Below are 23193 nucleotides of genomic sequence, written 5' to 3' on the forward strand. Positions count from 1 at the left end.
AACCTAATCCAAGAAAACTAAGAATCACAATAAAATAATACAGGGACTGACAGACAAAATAGCCTGTATTGAAAAGAACATAACTGACCTGATATAGCTGAACAACATATTATAAGAATTTAGTAATGCAATCACAAGTATTAATAGCATAATAGAAAGCTGAGGAAAGAGGCTCAGAGCTTGAAGACTGGCTTCCTGCAATAAGATAGTCAAATAAGAATAGATTAAAAAGAATGAAAAAGAACAACAACAAAAAACCCTCTGAGAAATATGGGATTACATAAAGAGACCAAATCTACAACTTATTGCTGTCCTTGAAAGAGATGGGGAGTATGGAAGCAACTTGGAAATCATATTTCAGGATATCCTCCATGAGAACTTCTTCAGCCTAGGTAGAGAGACCAACATTCAAATTCAGGAAATGCACAGAACCCAGTAAGATACTTCACAAGAAGATCATCCCCAAAGCACTTGATAATCAGATTCTCCAATGTCAAAATGAAAGAAAAAATGTTAATGGCAGCTGGAGAGAAAGGTCAGGTCACCCAAAGGGAAAGCCCATTGACTAACAGTGGACATTTCTGTAGAAACCCCACAAGCCATGAGTTGTTGGGGGCCAATATTTAGCATTCTTAAAAGAAATTCCAACGAAGAATTTCATGTCATGCCCAACTAAGCTGCATAAGCAAAGGAGAAATAAGATCCTTTTCATGGAAGCAAATGCTGAGGGCATTCATTATTGTCAGACCTGCCTTACAAGAACTCTTAAAGGAAGCACTACATGTGGAACGGAAAGACCATTATCAGCCACTACAAAAACACACTTAAGGACACAAACCAATGACACTATAAAACAACCACACAAACAAGTCTGCATGATAACCAGCTAACACCATGATGACAGGATCACATTCACTCATATCAATACTAACCTTGAATGTAAGTGAACTAAATGCCTCAATTAAAAGGCACAGAGTTGCAAGCTGGATAAAGACCCAATTATATGCTGTCTTTAGAAGACCTATCTCAAATGCAGTGACACCCACAGGCTTAAAATAAAGGGATGGAGGGAAATCTTCAAGCAAATGAAAACCAGAAAGCAGGGGTTGTCATACTAATATTAGACAAAAGACTATAAGCCAACAAAGATAAAAAAAGACAAAGGGCTTTACATAATGATAAAGGGTTCAATTCAACAAGAAGATCTAACTTTTCTAAATATGTATGCACTCAACACAAGAGTACCCAGATTCATAAAGGAAATTCTTAGAGACCTTCAGAGACTTAGACTCCCACACAATAATAAGGGGAGATGTCAACATCTCACTCACAGTATTATACGGATCATTGAGGGTGAAAATTAATGATATTCAGGACCTAAACTCAGCACTGGATCAAATGGACCTGGTAGACATCTATAGAACTCTCCACGCTAGAACAACAGAATATACATTCTTCTCATCACCACATGGCACGTACTCTAAAGTCGACCACATAATCAGCCCCAAAACACTACTCAGCAAATGCAAAAGCAGTGAAATCGTAACAACCACTCTCTCAGACCACAGCAGCAGAAAATTAGAAATCATTAAGAAATTTGCTCAAAACCATACTCTTTCATGGAAATTGAATAACTGCTCCTGAATGACTTTTGTGTCAATAATGAAATTAAGGCAGAAATCAGATTCTTTGAAACTAATGAGAACAAAGATACATACCAAAATCTCTGGGACACAGTTAAAGCAATGTTAAGAGGGAAATGTATAGTATTAAACACTCACATTAAAAAATTGGGAAGATCTCAATTTAGCAACCTAATATCACACAACTAACAGAACTGGAGAACCAAGAGCAAACCATCCCCAATGCTAGCAGAAGATAAGAAATAACCAAAATCAGAGCTGAACTGAAGGAGATTGTGACACAGAAAAGCACTCAAAAGATCAATGAATCCAGGAGTTTTTTTTTTTTTTTTTCAAAAAAAAAAAAAAAAAAAACAATTACTAAAATAGGCCCCTAACTGTACTAATGAGAGAGAAGATACAAATGAAGACTATTTAGAAATGACAGAGGGGATATTACCACTGATCCCACAGAAATACAAATAACCACCAGAGAATATTTTGAACACCTCTGTGCATACAAACTAAAATATCTAGAAGAAATTGATAAATTCCTGGATACATACACCCTCCCAAGACTACCAGAAAGAAATTGAATCCCTGAACAGAACAATAACAAACTCTGAAATTGAATCAGTGATAAATAGCCTACCAAACAAACAAAAATCCCAGAACAGACAGATTCACAGCTGAATTTTACCAGATGTACAAAGAAGACCTGGTAACATTCCTACTGAGACTCTTCCAAAAAATTGAAAAGGAGGCACTCCTCCCTAACTCATTCCATGAGACCAGCATCATCCTGATATCAAAACTTGGCAGTGACACACACACAAAAGAAGACTTTAGGCCAGCATCCTTGATGCACATCAGTGCAAAAATCCTCAGCAAAATACTGACAAACTGAATATAGCAGTACATCAAAAACATACCCAGCATGATCAAGTAGGCATTATCTCTGGGGTGCAAAGTTGGTTCAACATACAGAAATCAGTGTGATTCATCACATAAACAGAACTAAAGACAAAACCATATGATCATCTCAATAGATACAGAAAAGGCTTTTGATAAAATTCAACACCCCTTCATGTTAAAAATTTTCTATAAACTAGATATTGAAGGAACATACATCAAAATAAGAGCCATCTATGAGAAACCCACAGTCAACATCATATTGAATGAGCAAAAGCAGGAAGCATTGCCCTTGAAAATCAAGACAAGGCAAGGATGTTCTCTCTCACCACTCCTATTCAACATAGTATTGGAAGTCCTGGCCAGAGCAGTCAGGCAAGAGAAAGAAAGAAAGGGCATCCAAATAGGGATCAAACTATTCCTGTGTGCAGACAACATTATTCAGTATGTAGAAAACCCCATAGTCCCAGCCCAAAAGCTCCTTAAGCTGTGAAACAACTTCAGTGAAGTCTCAGAACACAAAGTCAGTGTACAAAAACTACTAGCATTCCTGTACACCAACAACTGTCAAGCCAAGAGGCAAATCAGGAAGAGAATACCATTCACAATTGCCACAAAAAGGATAAAATACTTAGGAATACAGCTAACCAAGAAGGTGAAAGATCTCTGTCATGAGAACTGCAAAACACGGCTCAGAGAAATCAGAGATGACACAAGCAATAGAAGAACATTCCATGCTTATGGATAGGAAGAATCAATATTGTTAAAAATGATCATACTGCCCAAAGTAATTTATAGATTCAAAGCTATTTCTATCAAACTACCAATGACATTCTTCACACAACTAGAAAACTATTTTAAAATTCCTATGGATCCAAAAAAGAGACTCAATAGCCAAAGCAATCCTAAGCCAAAAAATAAAAATTAAAAAAAAATAAAAATCAGGAAGCATATCACTCTACCTGACTTCAAACTATACCACAGGATAGCAGTAACCAAAACAGCATGATACTGGTACCAACCCAGACACATATACTGATGGAACAAAATAGCCCAGAAATAAGGCCACACACCTACAATCACCTGATCTTCAGCAAACCTGACAAACACAAGCAATGGGGAAAGGACTCCCTATTCATTTGGGAAAGGTGTTGGGTTAACTGACTAGCCATATACATAAGATTGAAACTGTATGCCTCCCTTATACCATATATAAAAAAAAAATCAACTCAAGATAAATCAAAGACTTAAATGTAAAACCCAAAACTATAAAAACGCTGGAAGACAACCTAGGCAATACCATTCTGGACACAGGAATGGGCGAAGATTTCAAGATGAGGACAACAAAATCAATTGTAGCAAAAGCAAAAAGTGACAAAAGGGAACTAATTAAAGAGCTTCTATACAGCAAAAGAAACTATCAACAGAGTAAACAGACAACCTATAAAATGGGAGAAAATGTTTGCAAACTGTGCATCAGACACAGGACTAATATCCAGCATCTACAGGGAACTTAAATTTACAAGAAAAAATAATCCTATTAAAATGTGGGCAGAGGACATAAACACTTTTCAAAAGATAACATACATATGGTCAATAAGAATGTGAAAAAAAACTCAGTATCTCTGGTCATTAGAGAAATGCAAATAAAAACCACAATGAGATACCATCTCATACCAGTAAAAATGGCTATTACTAAAAAGTCAAAAAGTAACAGGTGCTAGTGAAGTTGTGGAGGCAAAGGAACACTGTTGGTGGGAGTGTAAATTAGTTTAACCATTGTAGAAAACAGTGTAGTGATTCCTCAAAGACTTAAAAACAGAAGTACCATTCAATCCAGCAATCCCATTACTGTTTATTTACCCAAAGTAATAGACATCATTCTATAATAAAAGACACATGCATGTATCCATTGCAGCACTATTTACAATAGTAAAGACATGGAATTAACCTAAATGCCCATTACTGGTGGACTGGATAAAGAAAATGTGGTACATACCATGGAATACAATGCAGGCATACAGCCATAAAAAGAATGAGATCGTCCGGGTGCGGTGGCTCATGCCTGTAATCCCAGCACTTTGGGAGGCCAAGGTGGGCAAAGCATGAGGTCAGGAGTTTGAGACCAGCCTGGCTAATGTGGTGAAACCCCATCTCTGCTAAAGATACAAAAAATTAACTGGGCGTGGTGGCGTGCACCTGTGATCTCAGCTACTCAGGAGATGGAGGCAGGAGAATTGCTTGAATCCGGGAGGCAGAGGTTACAGTAAGCTGAGATCACATCATTGTATTCCAGCCTGGGTGACAGTGTGAAACTCCATCCAAAAAAAAAAAAAAAAAAAAAAAAAAGAAGAAGAAGAAATCATGTCTTTTGTAGGAACATAGAGGCCTTTATCTTTAGCAAACTAACAGAGGAACAGAAAACCAACTACCACACATTCTCACTTATAAGTGGGAGCAAATAATGAGAACACATGGACACATAGAGGTGAATGACAGAGACGTGGGCCAATGTGGGGTAGAGGTTGGGAAGAGGGAGAGGATCAGAAAAAATAACTAATGGGTACTAAGCTTAATACCTGGGTGGAGAAATAATCTGTACAACAAACCCCCTTGACAGAAGTTTACCTATATAATAAACCTGCACATGTACCCTTGAACTTTAAAAAAGAAATTTTTTTATAAATTATTAATAATAGTTCACTATATAAGGGTTATTGTAAGAAAAAGGTAGCATATGGGAAACTGCATTATCCTACATTACATGAGTGTCTCTGGGGTTAGTCAAGTCTGTGTTTAAATGGCAGTTTTCTACCTCAGTGTTCTATTTCTCTGTGATTCCTGACAACTTGGTTCACCTGTATTTTCCTCTCTCTGAAATGGGAATGATTTTTCCTATTTCATAAACTTATTTTGAAGTTAAATTGTGTATGTAAACCACCTGTTACATTGCTTGGTATCCAATACTTAATAAATGTTATTTTTCTTTTCTTTCTCTCTCCGTTTTCAACATTTTCTCATTCTCCACAGTTTTCTGAAAGGGAACTTTGTAAGATCAGTTATGGGCTATGATGAAACCATTTTAATTCTCTGTTCTTTGCCAAGCTGCAAGGAAGGTCAAGGGAATCAATAATGTAGGACTGTGAAGTCTTTGTCCAGGTTACTCATGGAATTTTCTTGTGAACGAAAGACTTGGGAGATTTTCAAGTTAACATCTATCAACAGTCTTCTGATATCTGCTCATCTAATACTGTTACACTTTTGTTTAATATAATCTGTAGTGGCTGCTTCACTGCCTTGTGGATGAAGCCAAACCTAATAGCCCAAGGAATAAGGCTGATTGCAACTGGCCTTTTATTAGACTATAGCCTCATCTCCTGTCCCTCAGGATTGCTTCCTAATTTAGTTAATGTTTTTTTCTTCAAGCCTTTATTATGTTTCCTGGGGTTACTAACATGATCAAAGTAGCAAGCTAGCGTTCTTCTAGGGCAGAGGTTGGGCAAGAGAGTAGGGGGAGGTGGGTTGGAGAAAAGGGATGATCCAGAAGTCTGGTTCCCAAGTTCTTTAGGACATTTTCACTGGTTTTTGACAAAATGGGAAAGTAAAAATTATGCAGTGAGCTTTTTCATTCTCTTTTATTGTGATTATATCTGCTCTGCTCTTATATATTGAGAACATTACTGACAGAATAAAAAGTTGGTAGTCCTTTTATATCTTTTCTTTTTTTTGTTTGTTTAGAACTTTACAGGTCCATGAAATCTGATGATATAGGAAATAGTCATCCAGTATCTGCAGTGCTGTTTAAAGAGAAAAGGCCCAGGTGAAGCCTGTTACTGGAAGACTGAGTTATATGAGAGACTAGCTGCCTGGGATGAGAGAGAAGCCAAGAGACTAGTATGTCTTACAATGGAGGAGATGTCCAGTTTGAGGATAGTGGGAAAGTAGGGAAATGAAATGAAGGCTGTTTATTTAGTTGGCTTTCTCAGTGTCAGTGAGGTTTGCATGTGAACATGCACTGGACCTGACTTGCAGGAATGCTTATTTAGAATCCTGGGAGTCTGCACTGGATTTATTCAGTAATCTTAGCTCGACTGTAGAATTGCTGAGTGCTTCACCCTCAAAATGGAAATTACAAAGGCTGATTTTTAAAGCACTTTAGGATCCTGAAATGTAGTATACCACTGTAAGCTTCAGAGATAGTTTCTTCACTTGGTTGCAGTCTTTGAAATGGGATTCAACTGAAGCTTTACAAAGTAGTATTAGAACTCCCAATGACAGTCACCAGATATTATATTGTACATGCTCTGTAATTTCTATGAAGTGATGTGAAAAAGTTATTTAAGTTTTTGGAAAGTTGTCTTAACATGTTAATAGAATGCTGGAAACATTGCTGAGATTAAAAAGAAACCTACTTTATAGATTATTTGACTTTATGAGAACATAAATACATGCTGCTAATTCAAAATGGAAAAGCAAACCAAACCCAAAACAGTCTTCTCTTCCTCAATAAATCCAATAAATAATTTTCAGCAAGAGAATTATGATAGGGTACATTAAGAGTTTTGGCATCTGGAATCAAACATGTAGACTAAAGCATACTAAGATTTTTATATTAATCTACTTCTGACTAAAGTAGTAGTAGTAGTAGTTTTTTTTTTTCCTTTTCATATCATATAAACCCTAACTGTGTTTTGTTCTTGGATCAGAAAGGGAAAGAATTCAAATGTGAGTTTTATATTTGGTTAGCTTATCTGTTCATGTATTAAAACAGTATGGGAAAAATTGAAGCATTTAGTGTTTATTCCTATTTGAAGGAGTTTAGATAGAAAGAACCAAGTGATACAGGTCTTGCATATTTAAGACGTTTATTGTGTCATTTTCTGAATAGAAAAGTACAACTATTTAAAAATATTCTGTTTTGAAAAAGAAATATGTTTATAAACATGTTTTCTAATAAAAATAATAGTCACTATAGAATATTCAGAAAGTGTAGAAGCATATAGAGAAATAGAAAAACAGAACACCTATAATTTACTACCTAGAGCAGCAATGTTAAATCTTGGCACTTTTTTCCTTCTATCTTTTTTCTTTTTTTTCTTGCAGTTTTGAAATAATACCAGAAATTGTAATATTCTGCTTTTTCAACATATAGAGAACAGCTTAAGTATTATTTTAAACTTTATAAATGTAATTTTTATTGACTTTATACTACATCATCTGTCTGGGCCGTGAAAATCCTACCCATTTCTCTGTTGTTGAACATTTGTTTGTAAAAATATTAAAATTTTAAATTAGTGCGCGTTTGTTTTGTTGAGGCTTTCCTCTTCAATTGAGTAAACTTATTTACAAGACTTTACTTAAGATTAGATTTTTCTTTCTTCCTTCCATCCCCCCAATTAGATGCTGGCTAATTCCTGGAATTTTTCCCTCCTTATTCTTTGTAATCTGAAAAACCCTTGTTTGGTACTACTAGTGTGGCAGCTTCAGCTTACTTGTAGTGGATGCTCTGAAGTTGTGCAAAGTATATATGGCTTATTCCATCAAGTTACACTGAACTTCAACAGGAGGTCCTTATGAAGCTTAGGAGCCATAAGTATGCTTTGAGATAATATACACAAAGATCTAAATAGAATGTAGGGAATGAAATAGTACTCATTCAGTGTACAGTTTAATTTTTTTCTAGTATCAAGCATTTTACCTGAGTTGTATGCAAAATGAAGTGTTTTATGCCAATGTTAATACTGATAACTGCGGGAATTAAGTATTGATATTTTATGTATAATTTATTTGTTTTATTGATCTCAAGAGTACAACAACAGTTTCTCAAACATTCTGTTGGCTATGTGGGTTATATCTAGATTTAATAATCATATTTTCAATAAAATTGATCAGTTTGTAGGAAAAGATGGGTAGTATTGTGAGTAAGACTACGGAACAAAATGCTTGCACCTTTAGCCCCCTTGAATGCTTTGTGGATTTTTCCTTGGTTTAAGATCTTTTTTTTTTTTACTCATACTGGAAAAATACTATTACTTTAGACAGAAGAAGATTGCTGTTCAAAATAACATGTGCTTCTTTTGAAAACTTTTCTCAACATTTGTTTTTACAAACTTTGTAGTAATTTATATTACAACTGAAATAAAATTTAATGTTGCAATTATTTCTGAAAATAGCCATAAAATATGATCATTAACCAAGGTCTGCACTTAACATGATGCTTTTGATAGCTTTGGAACTTCTATACTATAGAGCCCTTATATACGTTAAAGAACTTCTTAGACAACAGTACTGTGTCTCTTTCTTCCCTCCCACCCTGTGTGTGTGTGTATGCATGTGACTGTGTGTGAGTTTATTGTTCTTCAAATATCTATACGTGAAAATCACTTTAAAACACAAGTAACTTATCTGTCATCTATATACTAGGAATTTCACATCTCATTAAAATAACAGTTTGAAATGGAAATAATATTCTTATGGTTGTATTCTACTGAGACTATTTTAAGAATTTGTCTTATAAGATATGATTTATTCTTCCTCAGGTTTTTATTTTTAAATTATTTTTTATTTTTAATATTCTATTCATTTAATATATTTTTAATACAGAAAGAATGAGAAGATTAGTAGTTTGCTTATATGAGAATTCTGATTTTTGTTTTTAAATATTTTTTCTTAAATATTTCTTTTTAAATGTTATCCCATATTTCCACAAAGGTATGGTTATTGGATCATTTGTCCTTGGTTATTGCAAAATCCTTCAGAACTCAACACAAAAACAGCTTCATTGTGTACAATGATGTAGCCACCTTCTTTCCAAATGGAAATCAAATCAGAATACATAACCATTAGTTTTCACAAATCTGTTGAAATCAGAATTAGAGTTTCTCCTCTCTATGATTATTTTACAGTTGATTTAATAATAGAGCAATTCTCAAAATATATAACATTTGTTGCAAATGCTATATATTTTTATAAAGAAATTTTCAGGGATATAAGGCAAATTGGAAAAATCTTCAGTATCATAGTTATCCCTCTATAAAATGGCTGATACTCTGAAGAATAAACATAGGTCTGGATTCAAAATTGACAAGAATTAATTTAGAAAATTAAGTCAGTGTTGGTAGAGAGGTGTCAAGATATGCATCTTTGAATTTGAGATAATAGCTCTCATGGCACTCTCTTGAAGTGAAAGTAGGAAAATGTGAAACTACCATTTAAACAAGTATTAGCATGCAGTGACTAGCTAACGTAAGCCAATTCATGTTAATAAGAGGATAGGGAAGGGGCTTACAACATTATGGTTTTAATTGTTTGTGTTTTAATTGATTGATTATAAAATAAAGGTTCTGGTAGACTTTATAAAAATAATCATTCAGTGATTATCAAAAGTAATCACTCTTTGCTTCATTGTCAGAGTTCTGTCATATCATTATAAAGAGATTTATGAACAGTCTGTATATCTCTGGGCTTTAATTAGTCATGGGAACATGCAGAGTTTAAAAGTAAAAGTAATTGCATAGGCTCTGATAACTACTGTGCAGTGAATCACCTTCTTTAGAAGAATGCTATGTAAAACAAACCATTGTACAGAGCAGACAGTTAAGAAAATACACTTCTGTTACTGGATCTGCAGGGGAGATTTGCAGATTTTGTGAGATCCTGCAGAGAATCAAGCAAAATCTGCATTATAGCACATTATATCCTATGGGGAAGAACCAGCAGAACTTCTTATGGTCCTCAACTATCTCTGCTCAGTATACTTTTGTCCTGCCATGTAGAAAGCCTTCCACTTGTTGGAAACAGTAATAATGTTGGAACGGTGAGAGAAAATGATAAAAGAATCATGAAAAATAACATCTACACGAGAAGGACCTTTATAGTCAAGCTTGACAAGAAGACTGGGAATCAAGTTGAAGGGTTGTTAGATAAACGAATATGATTTTGCTTAAATTCTTTGTTTTAAGAAATAGCTATCAAATTGCAAGGAAGGAAAGCCATTAGGTTGAGTGAAGAATACCTGATTTATAGGCATATCTCAAGTTCTTTTTGTGAGAATCCTAAATACTACATTTAATGCTATACTCTAAAGATTTATCTTTTTTTTTTTTTGAGACGGAGTCTCGTTCTGTCCTCCAGGCTGGAGTGCAGTGTCGCAATTTCAACTCACTGCAAGCTCTGCCTCCTGGGTTCACGCCATTCTCCTGCCTCAGCCTCCTGAGTAGCTGGGACTACAGGCACCCACTACCACGCCTGGCTAATTTTTTGTATTTTTAGTAGAGATGGGGTTTCACCATGTTAGCCAGGATGGTCTCGATCTCCTGACCTCGTGATCTGCCCGCCTTGGCCTCCCAAAGTGCTGGGATTACAGGTGTGAGCCACTGTGCCTGGTCAAGATTATCTTTTTTGTATTTTTCTTTTGTATTGAGATTTTTAAATTTGCTTTCTCTCTTAAGTGCCTGTTTAAAAAGAAGTGATTGAAAAACATGAAGTAAAGTAAGAAATACCCTGAATTGCTGGAAGTTAGAGGTAAACTTGTAAATTAGGAAGCTGATAAATATATTGGTCAGGAAAATAAACAATTCCAGAAAACCATCTCATATTTTTGAGCTACAGTATTTCTTGGTTTCAACCTTTATTAGTATTATTTTTAAATATAGGCCTTATTTTCATTAGTTTGGAAACTGATTTCACGAACTAATGTTTAAGTCCTCTTAAAAGTGTTTTATGTTTAAAGAAAACAATACACATGATATTGCAGTATTCTAAACTTATTCCAATCGATATCTGTAATTTTATAAGCAAAAACAGTGCTAGTTTTTATAGCACAAAAACTTTACCATAAGTTTAACTCTGAAATGATCATTTTTAGAAGTTAGTTGTTGGATTCTTTTTTTTTTTTTTTTTTTTTTGGTGCAATTTTACCCTAATTTGTTACACTTTTTGACACATAGTAACTTCTTGGGTAGGGGGGATGGGAAAGTGGTCTTATCATTAAACCATTTACATTTACCTAAATAAAGTAGAAACTTATTTCTCCATCACATGTGTTGAAATAGTCCAATGGTAGAGTAGTTTGTAAGCTTTAAATAGGTTATGAAAATGAATAAAGTTGTTATAATTATGTTTTTATTTGGCAGAAACTAGCTGTCTAGTATAACAACTAGTTTCTCCAGGATTTGAATCATTAAAGTTAATTAAAACTAATAAAATGTTTGATTTTTGACAATTTTTTAATTGAATGTTAGATTAACATACAGTACATATAATAGTTTATATTTTATTGGAATAAATTTTTATCATTTTCAGGTAGATAACAGTACTCTAAGATACCTTTGGTGATTCATTCTTCAGGTAAAAATGTTCATTGAAATATAATGTCCAAGTGTTAGACCATATTTTCCTTCCTTCTATAATTAGAATAAATTCATTCAGAATAGAAAGGAAGCAGTTAGTGGCCATGCTGTTGTTTTTAAACATTTTACCATGTTTGTTAAGCAGATGGTTTATATATAAAGGCCTAAGAACTTTGGTATCTTACTTGAGGAACAGTGCTTTAATGACTAAAATATATTGGTAATTTTTAAGTATATGTAATGTGAATATTAATTAATGTTTTTTAAATTTTGAAACTCCTTTTTATGCACAATGAAAACTTTTTTGAAGGATCCTTAAAGACATTAAGTATATAAGTATGATTCTCTGTGTGTGTGTGCATTTGCATGTGTGTATTAAAAATAATCAAGTAATTGATATTGAAAAACAGTAATTTTGACACAGTTGAACTGAAAAGTTTTATCTGTATATATCAGCACAATTAATGAAATTTGCTAGTGATTGTCTCCCAAGCTGGTACTGTTGTTATTCACCTTTGTATCCCAAGGGCCAGCCTGGTATCTGTCTAATACAGAGTTCACATTCACTTATGTTTACTGAATGAATTTCAACATCTTTTCTTATACATTCTTATCTGTTACTATTTAGTTCAAGCTAAGATACCAAATTTGTTATATAAATCACTGAAAGTTTAAATGAATTTAAATGTTTCCAAATAGTTGTTAGGTTTGAATTATTCTAATTTTCTGCTGTGATAAGTAACGATTTGAACAAAAAAAGATGTTTGAACTACAGCGTAAAAATAAGATGTTTGAACTACAGCATAGTTTTTCTTTTAATACTTTTGTAATGTTAGGTCCATTTTCTGAGCATGGAAAATATATTAATCTTCTGTTTTAGTCAGCTCTCAAATATTTTGTTTCTGTCTTTGTACTCATTTTTATTTTTTACTTGTGGTGGTCTTACACCCTCATAACTAACAATTTTTTTTTATTACTAAAAAAGTTTCTAATACCTCCATTTTCTTAATACCTCCATTTTTTTAATACCTCCATTACCCAGTCTTTAATGTGTTTATGTGTGTTTGTGTGTATCTGTTCCTGTTTGCAGAACCAAAGTTACCATACCAAAGAGACCCAACAGTTACATTGGCTTAAATGAGGAAGAAGCTTATTTCTCCTTCACATAATGTTGGTAGAGTAGTCCAGACTGTCAAACAAAGTGGTTACCAGGTCTCAAGTTGTTTCTGCTCTGCATTCTCCTATGATCCTAATTTAAGAAAGGGAAGAAAGAACAGAAGTAATTTCCTTTTCAGCACGTAGTCAGTAGTTACACATTTTCACATTTCATTTGTTAGAACAAGCTTGTCCAACCTGTGACCCACATGCAGCCCAGGACAGCTTTGAATGTGGCCCACAACGAATTCATAAAGTTTCTTAAAACATTATGAGATTTTTTTTTTTCTCATCAGCTATCCTTGGTGCTAGTGTATTTTATGTGTGGCCCAAGACAATTCTTCCATTGCGTCCCAGGGAAGCCAAAAGATTGCACCCCGCTGGGTTAGAACTTTGTCCCATGGCTACATATGGCTGCAAGGGAAGCCAGAATTGCAGTCTCTTTAAGAGTGGCCACTCATTCAGCTAAAACTCTGTTACTGTGAAGCAGGGGAAAATGGATTTCAGGTGACCACTAGTAGTTGCTATGACACATTTAAATTATGTCATGTTGTTTGATAGTCCTGTCTCATTTGTACTAGGAGAAAATTAAAGGATCAAGGGCAAGATGTAGTATTCCTATTTTCCTGGAATGCACCTGCTGTGACAACCCTAATTAGGACCCTCAATGAGAACATTGAATCTTAGGAAATGATAGTTGTACTCAAGGCCCAGGTGACCTCTGCCCCATATGAGGACTTTCTCTTCATTATCAACTTTAACAAACTTTGGGTTGGAGGGGTTTATTAAAGAGAGATTGGATTTTATACATGAGACATTTGTTAACCCATATTTAAACCCATAGTTCTTTATATAAATGTTACTGTTACGGCTTGCTTCATTTTTCCTTTTAACAGCACTTTGGTGAAGTTGTAATTCCTTTTGGTGAAGTCATGATGATGCTTTTAGAATATTGTCCACTGTCTGCACTCTTTTAGATTAATTAATGCAGGACCTTTAGAAGTTTTTTTTTTTTTTTTTTTTTATGGTCTATATAGTCTATCTTGAAATGAGAGTATCTTCAGATTGAACACTGTGGAACTCTGTATTTTCAAAAATAGAGACTTCAAGTACTCGTATATTGCTAATGGGAGTAAAAAGTATCAGTTCTTTGGAAAGCAATTTATTAATAGTCATGAAAATTACTCATATGTATATACACCCTTTAACATAACATTTTCATTTCAGCAGATATTTTTATATGTGAGATATGATGGATTTATAATATTACTTTTACAACATTGTTTGTAATAGCAAGGATTAGAAGCAACCTGAGGCTGGGCGTGGTGGCTCACGCCTGTAATCCCAGCACTTTGGGGGGCCAAGGTGGGCGGATTACGAGATCAGGAGTTCGAGACTAGCCTGGCCAACATGGTGAAACCCCATCTCTACTAAAAAGACAAAAATTAGCTGGGTGTGGTGGCAGATGCCTGTAATCCTAGCTACTCAGGAGGCTGAACCAGGAGAATTGCTTGAACCTGGGAGGCAGAGGTCGCAGTGAGCTGAGGTTGCACCATTGCACTCCAGCTTGGGTGACAGAGCAAGACTCCGTCTCAGTTAAAAAAAAAAACAACAAAAAACAGAAACAACCTGAATAACGGCTGACTAGGAATTGGTTAAATAAACAATCGTACTTCCATAAAATGGAATACTATATATAGCTATATAAAATGATGATAAAACTGTTTAAATACTGAACTGAAAACTCTCTAACATTTATTCTTTTGTGAAAACAGCAAACTGCAAAAGAACATGTATAAGATGTCCTGTGTATAAAAAGAAGGGAATAAAATATATTCATGTTTATATCACATAAAATGTCTCTAACAGAATTATTAATAAATATGGTTGAACAAAAAGGTTTTCAGGAATAATGCTTTAAACTCCCTATTAGGAATTTTAATGTTATTCTTATTAACGTTTTGTATATTTTGATATGGTAAAGGTTAAGACAAATATTATGGGATGTTTATTTTAGAAAAATACATTATTGGTTGGTTAGTCCAATTCTCTCTTAATGCAAAAGCTCTCTTCTACAGTATCCCCACAAACTGGATATTTGTCATGTCTGAACATTGCTATTGATAGGAACTTGATTAACTTATCAAGTAGGCAGTTTTGTTCATTTAGTTCCAAAAAGAAAGCCCAAAGAAAATCTGTCTAGGATAGGACACAATCTGGCAACTGGATAATACTAGCCTAGAGGTACTTAAAATTCAAATTGCTTCCTTGAAATAAGGGGTCAGATTGTTATGAGGAATGTGAATGTGAAGAGAGTTTGCTGTTCCTACTTGAGTCATTGTATTCCATTGCTAAGTACTATTAGAGTTCATTTTCTTTTCTTTTCTTTTCTTTTTTTTTTTTTTTTTGAAACTGAGTCTCTCTCTTGCCTAGGCTGGAGTGCAGTGGCACCATCTAGGCTCACTGGAACCTCTGCCTCCTGGATTCAAGCAATTCTTGTGTCCCAGCGTCCCAAGTAGCTGGGACTACAGGCACCTGCCACCATGTCTGGTTTTTTTTTTTTTACTTTTAGTAGAGACGGGATTTCACAATTTTGGCCAGCTGATCTCAAACTCCTGACCTCGGGTGATCATCCCCCCTCGGCCTCCCAAAGTGCTGGTATTACAGGTGTGAGCCACTGTGCCCAGTCGGAATTCATTTTCATATAAGGCTAAAATATACCCAGATTTACCTCTTCCCTGACTTATATGCATTGGATCATAACTATATTCTTTTTTGTTTGTTTGTTTTGAGACGGAGTCTCAACTCTTGTCACCCAGGCTGGAGTGCAGTGGCGTGATCTAGGCTCACTGCAGTCTCTGCCTCTCAGGTTCAAGCTATTCTCCTGCCTCAGCCTCCCGAGTAGCTGGGATTACAGGCACCCACCACCATGCTTGTAGTACAAAATTTAGTGTAGTGACGGGGTTTCGCTACGTTGGCCAGGCTGGTCTCGAAGTCTGGTCTCTAAGTCCTGATCTCAGGTGATCTGCCCGCCTTGGCCTCCTTAAATGCTGGAATTACAGGCGTGAGCCACCATTCCCAGCCTAACTATATTCTATGACCATTATTTTAAGAAAAGCCTTTAAGTTACTTGAGAAAGAGACATTAGGATAAAGGTTCTTTGTTCTTCTGGCTAACCTTCATAGGATATAATTTCCTTTATAATATTGCTTGATCATACTGCTTCTCCTCTGGACATCATTTATTAGAAATGTGGTATGTAGAAGCAAACACCAGTCTCCAGACAAGGTCTTTTTTTTTTTTTTTTTTTTTTTTGAGACAGTCTCGCTCTGTCACCCAGGCTGGAGTGCAGTGGTGTGATCTTGGCTCACTGCAACCTCAGCCCCCTGAGTTCAAGCGATTCTCCTGCCTCAGCCTCTGGAGTAGCTGGGACTACAGGCATGTGCCACCACGGTCGGCTAATTTTTTTGTATTTTTTTTGTAGAGACAGGGTTCACTGTATTAGCCAAGATGGTCTGTATCTCCTGACATTGTGATCCACCTGCCTTGGCCCCACAAAGTGCTGGGATTACAGGCATGAGCCACTATGCCTGGCCCTGAATATTTTAAGGACAGTGAAGCTCTCACCTGGTTTGTGTTAAATGGGGGTTTGTGTATGTGTGTTTTAATTCTAAGACATATCAGTTCCTTTGGTATCTAAGACACATTGTTGTCTCATTTTGACTATGAGGTTCATCAGAGTATGTAGATATTTTTTACATGAACCACTATTTTTTTACACAAACTGCTATTATTATATTTTCTGTACAATTACCATCTTTATAGTACTTTGAAAGTTTTTACTTATTCTTGTGTTTCTCATTTACTCATCACAGAAAAACTAAATTTTTTAAAAGCAAAAAGAAAATTCTAAATTATACTCAGTTACAGTTTTCTTAACACTTAATTATATATCCATACAGGAATTTCCACCAACAGTGTATAATTCCCTTTTCTCTACAACCTTGCCAGCGTCTGTTATTTTCTCATTTTTTAAGAATAGCCATTCTGACTGGTGTGAGATGGTATCTCATTGGGGGTTTGATTTGCATCCCTTTGATGACTGGTGATATGGAGCATTTTTTCATATTTGTGTTGGCTACTTGTATATCTTTAGAGAAGTTTCTGTTCACGTTCTTTGTTTTTTAATGTGGTTATTTGTTTTTTGCTTGTTGATTTGTTTTTGTTCCTTAGAGATTCTGGATAATCGTCCTTTGTCGCATGCATCGCTTGAAAATATTTTCTCCCATTCTGTAGGTTGTCTGTTTACTCCATTGGTAGTTTCTTTTATTGTGCAGAAGCTCTTTCATTTAATTAGGTCCAAACTGTCAATTTTTGTTTCAGTTTCATTTGCTTTTGAAGTCTTAGTCATAAATTCTTTGACTAGGTCAATGTCTAGAATGGTATTTCCTAGGTCTCCTTCTGGGATTTTTATAGTTTGAGATCTTATATTTAAATCTCTAATCCTTCTTCAATTAATTTTTATATATCTTAACTGGTAGGAGTCCAGTTTCATTCTTCTGCAACCAGTTTTCCCATCACCGTTTATTAAATAGGGTATCCTTTCCCTATTGTTTATTTTTGTCAACATAATTGAAGACCAGTTGGTTGTAGGTGTGCAGCTTTATTTCAGGGATCTCTGCATTTTAAATGAAAAATATTCTACTGTATAGATGCCCCATCATTTATTGATTCTGTAATTTGTTTTAATGCTTCCTTTTTGTTGGACATTTTGGTTGTTTTCAATTTGGGCTATTATAAATAAGTCAGAGGAATGCTTTCACACATCCTTAGTTATTTTTATTTTTTTTCTTATGAAGAATTCCTAGAAGTAGGATTGGTAGATCAGAGGGCAAGTATATTTTAAAATCTTTTCAGAAAAAGTTCCTGAGTGTCCTCCAGCAGTGCTCCTATCTGCAGTGTCTATTAATTTGATGGTTAAAACATGGTAGGTTATTTATTTTTCATTTCTGTTTTCAAAATTGACTTTTATAATTGTAACTTAAGGTTAAAACCTTACATTTATTTCTTTTATATTTCAACCTATAAATATAAGCTTTGCTGTAAATCCTTTTGGGTACTTTAAAATTACTCTGTCTTCTAAAAGAAACACTATAATTCCAAGATGTAAAGCAGTTTGTACGCCTATGTAGTTATAAGCCTACTATATCTTCATCCAGTTCATTGATAACAATGTTGTAAGCAGTTTGAGTCCAAATATAGAATCCTGACACATGGTACTAGAAACGGTTACTCCATGTTGATAAAGATCTTCTAATCAATTAGAGTTTTGGGCAAATGTTCAGTCTGTTTTGAAACTACCTGATTGAGAGGTCATCCAGCCTATTGTTTTCCATTTTTTTCTACAAAAATTCCACGAGACTATCAATTTTTTTTAGAGATTTTATATTAATTGGTATGCATAGTGGTTATAAAATAAGGCCTCTGCAGGTAGAGAGTACTGGGTTTGAATCCTAGCCCCATAGTTGACTAACTCTATGAACTTGGGCAGGTTGCTTTCAGTTTGTATGCCCCAGTATCCTCATCTTTAAAATTCCAATAATATTTTTTCTTACAACATTATGAGGATTAAATAAAAAATATTTAATTCTTGGCATAAAGTTGTGTTCAGTGAGTGTTGACTATTCCTGTCAGTAACTTTGGGTGTCCCAAATGTTACAGGTTAGTAATTTTAATAAAAAATTAAATTAAATTTAAAAATTTAATAAATTAAATTAAATTTTAATAAAAAACTAAATTGAAAAATTAAAATTAAGCCATCTTTTAATGAACTGATGATAGCTCTATCAGTGCTTCATTTTATATAATCTCATAAGTCATCTAAATAATAATTTTTAAAAGAATGTGTTATAAAGATTATTTAGGGAATTACATGACTGTCTCCGTTCTCCAGTTTTTATCCTATACTCCTTGAGAAGCAGGATTTATTTTTCCATGTCATCCTTCTGTCATAGTCAGTGATTATATCTGTACTTCATCAGAAAATTCTGGATTTTAATTTGTCTGGGACTGAGGAGTTGTAACTATTCAAGTAGGAAAGACATGTACACTTTCTTTCCATCTATCTTAGGCTTCAGTTGGCTCTTAACTATGTTTACTATACCTTTTCCAGTTTGATGATCATTCTCCTTGATAGAACTAAATAAGAATTGAATAGTTCCACTTTCTCTGTCGTTTGTTTCTGTTCCTTCAGCAAGCATTTATTGAACAACTAAGTTTATGGCACTGCCCTGAGTGCTTGAAGAAAGATGGCCCTGGCAACAGTAGTTGTCTTTAGAGAGTACCAGTATGAGTGTGAGTGTATGTGTGTTGGTGAAAGTGTGTAGGGGGAATTGGTGAGTGTCAACAAAAGAGGGAGGGATCACAAAATTCCATTTACAACATTTCCCTTTGTTTTAAAATATCAAGATCACTTTGTGTCTTTGCTTTACCGTGTTATTTCATCAAGTGTGAGGACAAAATTATTGCTCTCAAATTTGTTTCCTGGTAATTACTATTACTGTAATTTTGTTTTTTGTTGTCATTGTTATACATATTTTTTTCATCATCTGGAATTTTAATTTTACACTCAAATTCTAGTATTAAATTACTTTGCTAGTATCTTGCCAGCTATAATATCCTCAGTCTACACCACTAGGCCTAAGTTGCCTCTCACTGTGGACTGAATCCCAAGTGTTGTTCAGAGCCACATGTTGCACTTTGTAGAGACATGTCACAACCAGTTTTTTATTTGCCATATTTGTGTTTATTGTGCAGTATCATTACATTCAACGAGTAGGAGATATGAAAATATCACCTAGGTTATATTATCCTATAATTTTCTATATATGACTTTATAGATTTCTTCTGAAAGAAGCATTTGTGGATGTGATATAGTAGAGAGGGAATAATGTTTGGAGAAAGATAAATTTGTGTTTAAACCCTGATATGTCTTCCAGTTAGCAGTGTAATTTTTCTTGTTCCTTGAAAACTTCAAACCAAAATTTTTGTATTTATAAGATGGGCTAATAATACTTGTCTCAGTGAATGCTAGTTATCTCTTGTTTATCCCAAACTCCTCCCTGCTCTCCCTGCCAACCTTGATCAATAGGCGTGGTTAGTGGTTGAGGATTATTAAGTTTTGAAAACCTCTGTGACAATCATAGATGATCTGCTCCAAGAAAATATCACTTTTTGCTTAACTACATCAACCCTACAAAGGATCATTCATCTCCATACTCAATTTTCAATGTCAAGAGCCACCATCATATTTTCATCCTCCTCTGGCTAATAGTAGGAATCACCTGACCTTAAAAACTTCCTTCCCATGAACGCTCCTTATTTTGCTATGTTAATGGAGTTTGATTTCCAACTTGAAAGACTTACCTTTCCCTTTCATGATTACTGTTTACTTGTCAAGCAGTTCTTATTTAAATGATATATAATATGCCTAAACATTTAAGAGTCTTACATATTAAATTCATAATCAAGAGATTGCTTTACCTATTGAGAATATGAAAGTTGGAAGGCCTTTTTTTTTCATAGGGAGAGGAAGAAGAGAGAGATGGTAACAATATTGACTTTGGACTAAAAAATATAAAATATATTCATTTGTTATGGATTTCACTATGTGATTAGATGTTATTTGAAATGAAGAATGTTTTCCTGATAAATTCGTGTTTTGAGGCTGTGTTAGTCCATTCTCGCACTGCTATGAAGAAATACCTGGGACTAATTTAATTTATAAAGAAAAGAGGTTTAACTGATTCATAGTTCTGTGTGGCTGGGGAGGCCTCAGGAAACTTGCAATCGTGTCAGAAGGCACCTCTTCACAGGGCGGCAGGATAGAGAATGAGTGGCAGCAGGGGAAATGCCAGATGCTTATAAAACCTTCAGATCTTATGAGAACTCACTCTGATTCAATTACCTCTTACTGGGTCCCTCCCATGACATGTGGGGATTATGGTATTACAATTCGAGGTAAGATTTGGGTGGGTTCACAAAGCCAAACCATATCTGAGGCCAATATAAAATAGTATTTCATCTTTTCACAATTCAGCTTAATGAAAATTACACATGTTCTCTAAATAATGCCTTACTGAATTTAACATATTTCTGGTGAAAGTTTCCTCAGGCCATTGATTCACAAACTTTAATGAACAAAGTTGAAATTAAGATTCCTTTGAAAACACTGAATGTAGTCATAATGTTTCAGAATTTGAAATTTAGGATCACAAGTTTTCATTTATGAATGAAACATTCTCATATCATATTAGAGATGAGAGTTTTTCACTGAAGAACTAAGTAAGTGTTAGTTAATGAAGAATGATAATTAATGTATATTTTGTCAGTGTGATTTTTGTCATTACTGAAAATGTAAACTAACCTAACCTAAACTATAAGGGGAGTTACTTGAAAATCAGTAATATTTACATAGTAATTGGTATGAAGAGAGTTTATGAAATCTGTACTTTTTAGTTGTGTGTTTCTTGTAAAATTCTCTTGTTACCACTTAACTTTTCTCATTACTCAGAAAAACCTTACTCTTTCTTGTGTTTGAAACATCTTTCTTCTCATGGGGCTTTCTGTCAGCCTTGCCACAATTCAGTTCATTTTAGTGAATGCTTTTTGAGCTCTGTGTTAGACACTGTGCTAACCATGTGGGATATGCATTTCCAATATTATATTTAAATCTTAGAGCAGGTAAAGCAGTTGAGAATTTTGTTATTAGAAAGTAATTATTAAGTGCCTAGCAGTTTATTCCATCATATTGGTGCAACACGGAGTGTTAATAGGCAAATTCTTTAGTAGTCATTCTTAATCTGATATAGACATTGCCCTTAGGATAGATAAGACTTGATTATGTATAATAATATAAAGATATTTTCAAGGAGACAACTCAGATTTGTGAGGAGGGAGATAATCTTTGATAAATGATGTTTAGAATTTTTCTTAAGGAGAAGGAAATCATTTAGATTCTCACCTAACAGCTTAGAGAATAATAAGTCTCAACTGGAAATAGTAAAATAAAAAATCAAGCCACTGGTAAATTAGAAAAAAAAAAATTGGTATTACCAAATATCTGGAAAGACAAGGAATTTCAAAGTGTAAAAGAAAGGGAACCAGTCATTAAGGAAAAGATGGACTGACTTGATTAAATAAAAATAATTCTTTACATATAATATTTAAAAGTGAAAAACTATTTGTAGAAAACAAAGTGAACAATACTGATGTTGCAGCATACATAGAATACAATGTAGAGAAAATATTAGATTACTCAATGATTAAGATGTATAAGGGATGACCATAAAAATATTGAGTCTAATTTTATATAATTGTGGAATTAATTTTTTTAGTTTCATAGAAATATATAGGAACTAAAGTTAGAATAGTTTATGAAAAGACTAAATTTCTAATTAATCTTGCAAACTGTTAACACTTGTAAGAATCACATACTTTGAAGTTCCACCATTCATCAGATGCTCATTCTGCGGATATTATTTGAAGATTTAATATATATCAGACACAGTAGTAACTGCTAATATGATGACTGTGAATAATAAGCCAGCTTTTTCTCAAGGGATTCACGAACATGACTACTTCTTCTATCCTCTTCTCTTCCTTTGGTGAGTCTAGTCCACCAATATATCTACCTGCCTGTCCATCCAAAACGCATTTAATGAGTTCCTAGAATGTATTGGGCCTTGTGATAGTTGTGGGGATATTAAGAAAAAAAGTGAAATTCTGTCATTAAGGAATTCAGTCAAGGAGATGAACAGAGGAAACTGTAGAGATACAAGGGATAAATGCTATTCAGATAATAGATATCTCTAGATTTATCAGGGGAAGACATACACTGAATTAGATCTTAAAAACTAACACTAAAATATTAATGCATTTTATTCAAACTTTACATTCTAAACACAATTTAAAATGTTATTGTTGTTTCCAAATGTAATATCTAATGAATGAAATAATCAGAGAATCAAATATTTGTGAGAACAACACCATAACTTGTCAAAGACCCCATGAAAATTTATTAAGGTGTAATCAGATTCTGCTAAATATCTGCCCTTATAATTTGTTAATGGTTATTTAAAGGCTAAAAACAGAGC

General features: G+C 34.3%; 1 protein-coding gene across 5 annotated transcripts in view; it reads left to right on the plus strand.

Annotated features, from left to right (window-relative positions):
* The window catches only part of LOC105489997 (N-acetylated alpha-linked acidic dipeptidase like 2), a 1462458-nt gene that overhangs the window by 11805 nt on the left and 1427460 nt on the right, over positions 1-23193 (plus strand). The gene's annotated exons all lie outside the window — the stretch shown is intronic.

This window comes from Macaca nemestrina, chromosome 2 (genome assembly GCF_043159975.1).
Source record: "Macaca nemestrina isolate mMacNem1 chromosome 2, mMacNem.hap1, whole genome shotgun sequence".
NCBI lineage: Eukaryota > Metazoa > Chordata > Mammalia > Primates > Cercopithecidae > Macaca > Macaca nemestrina.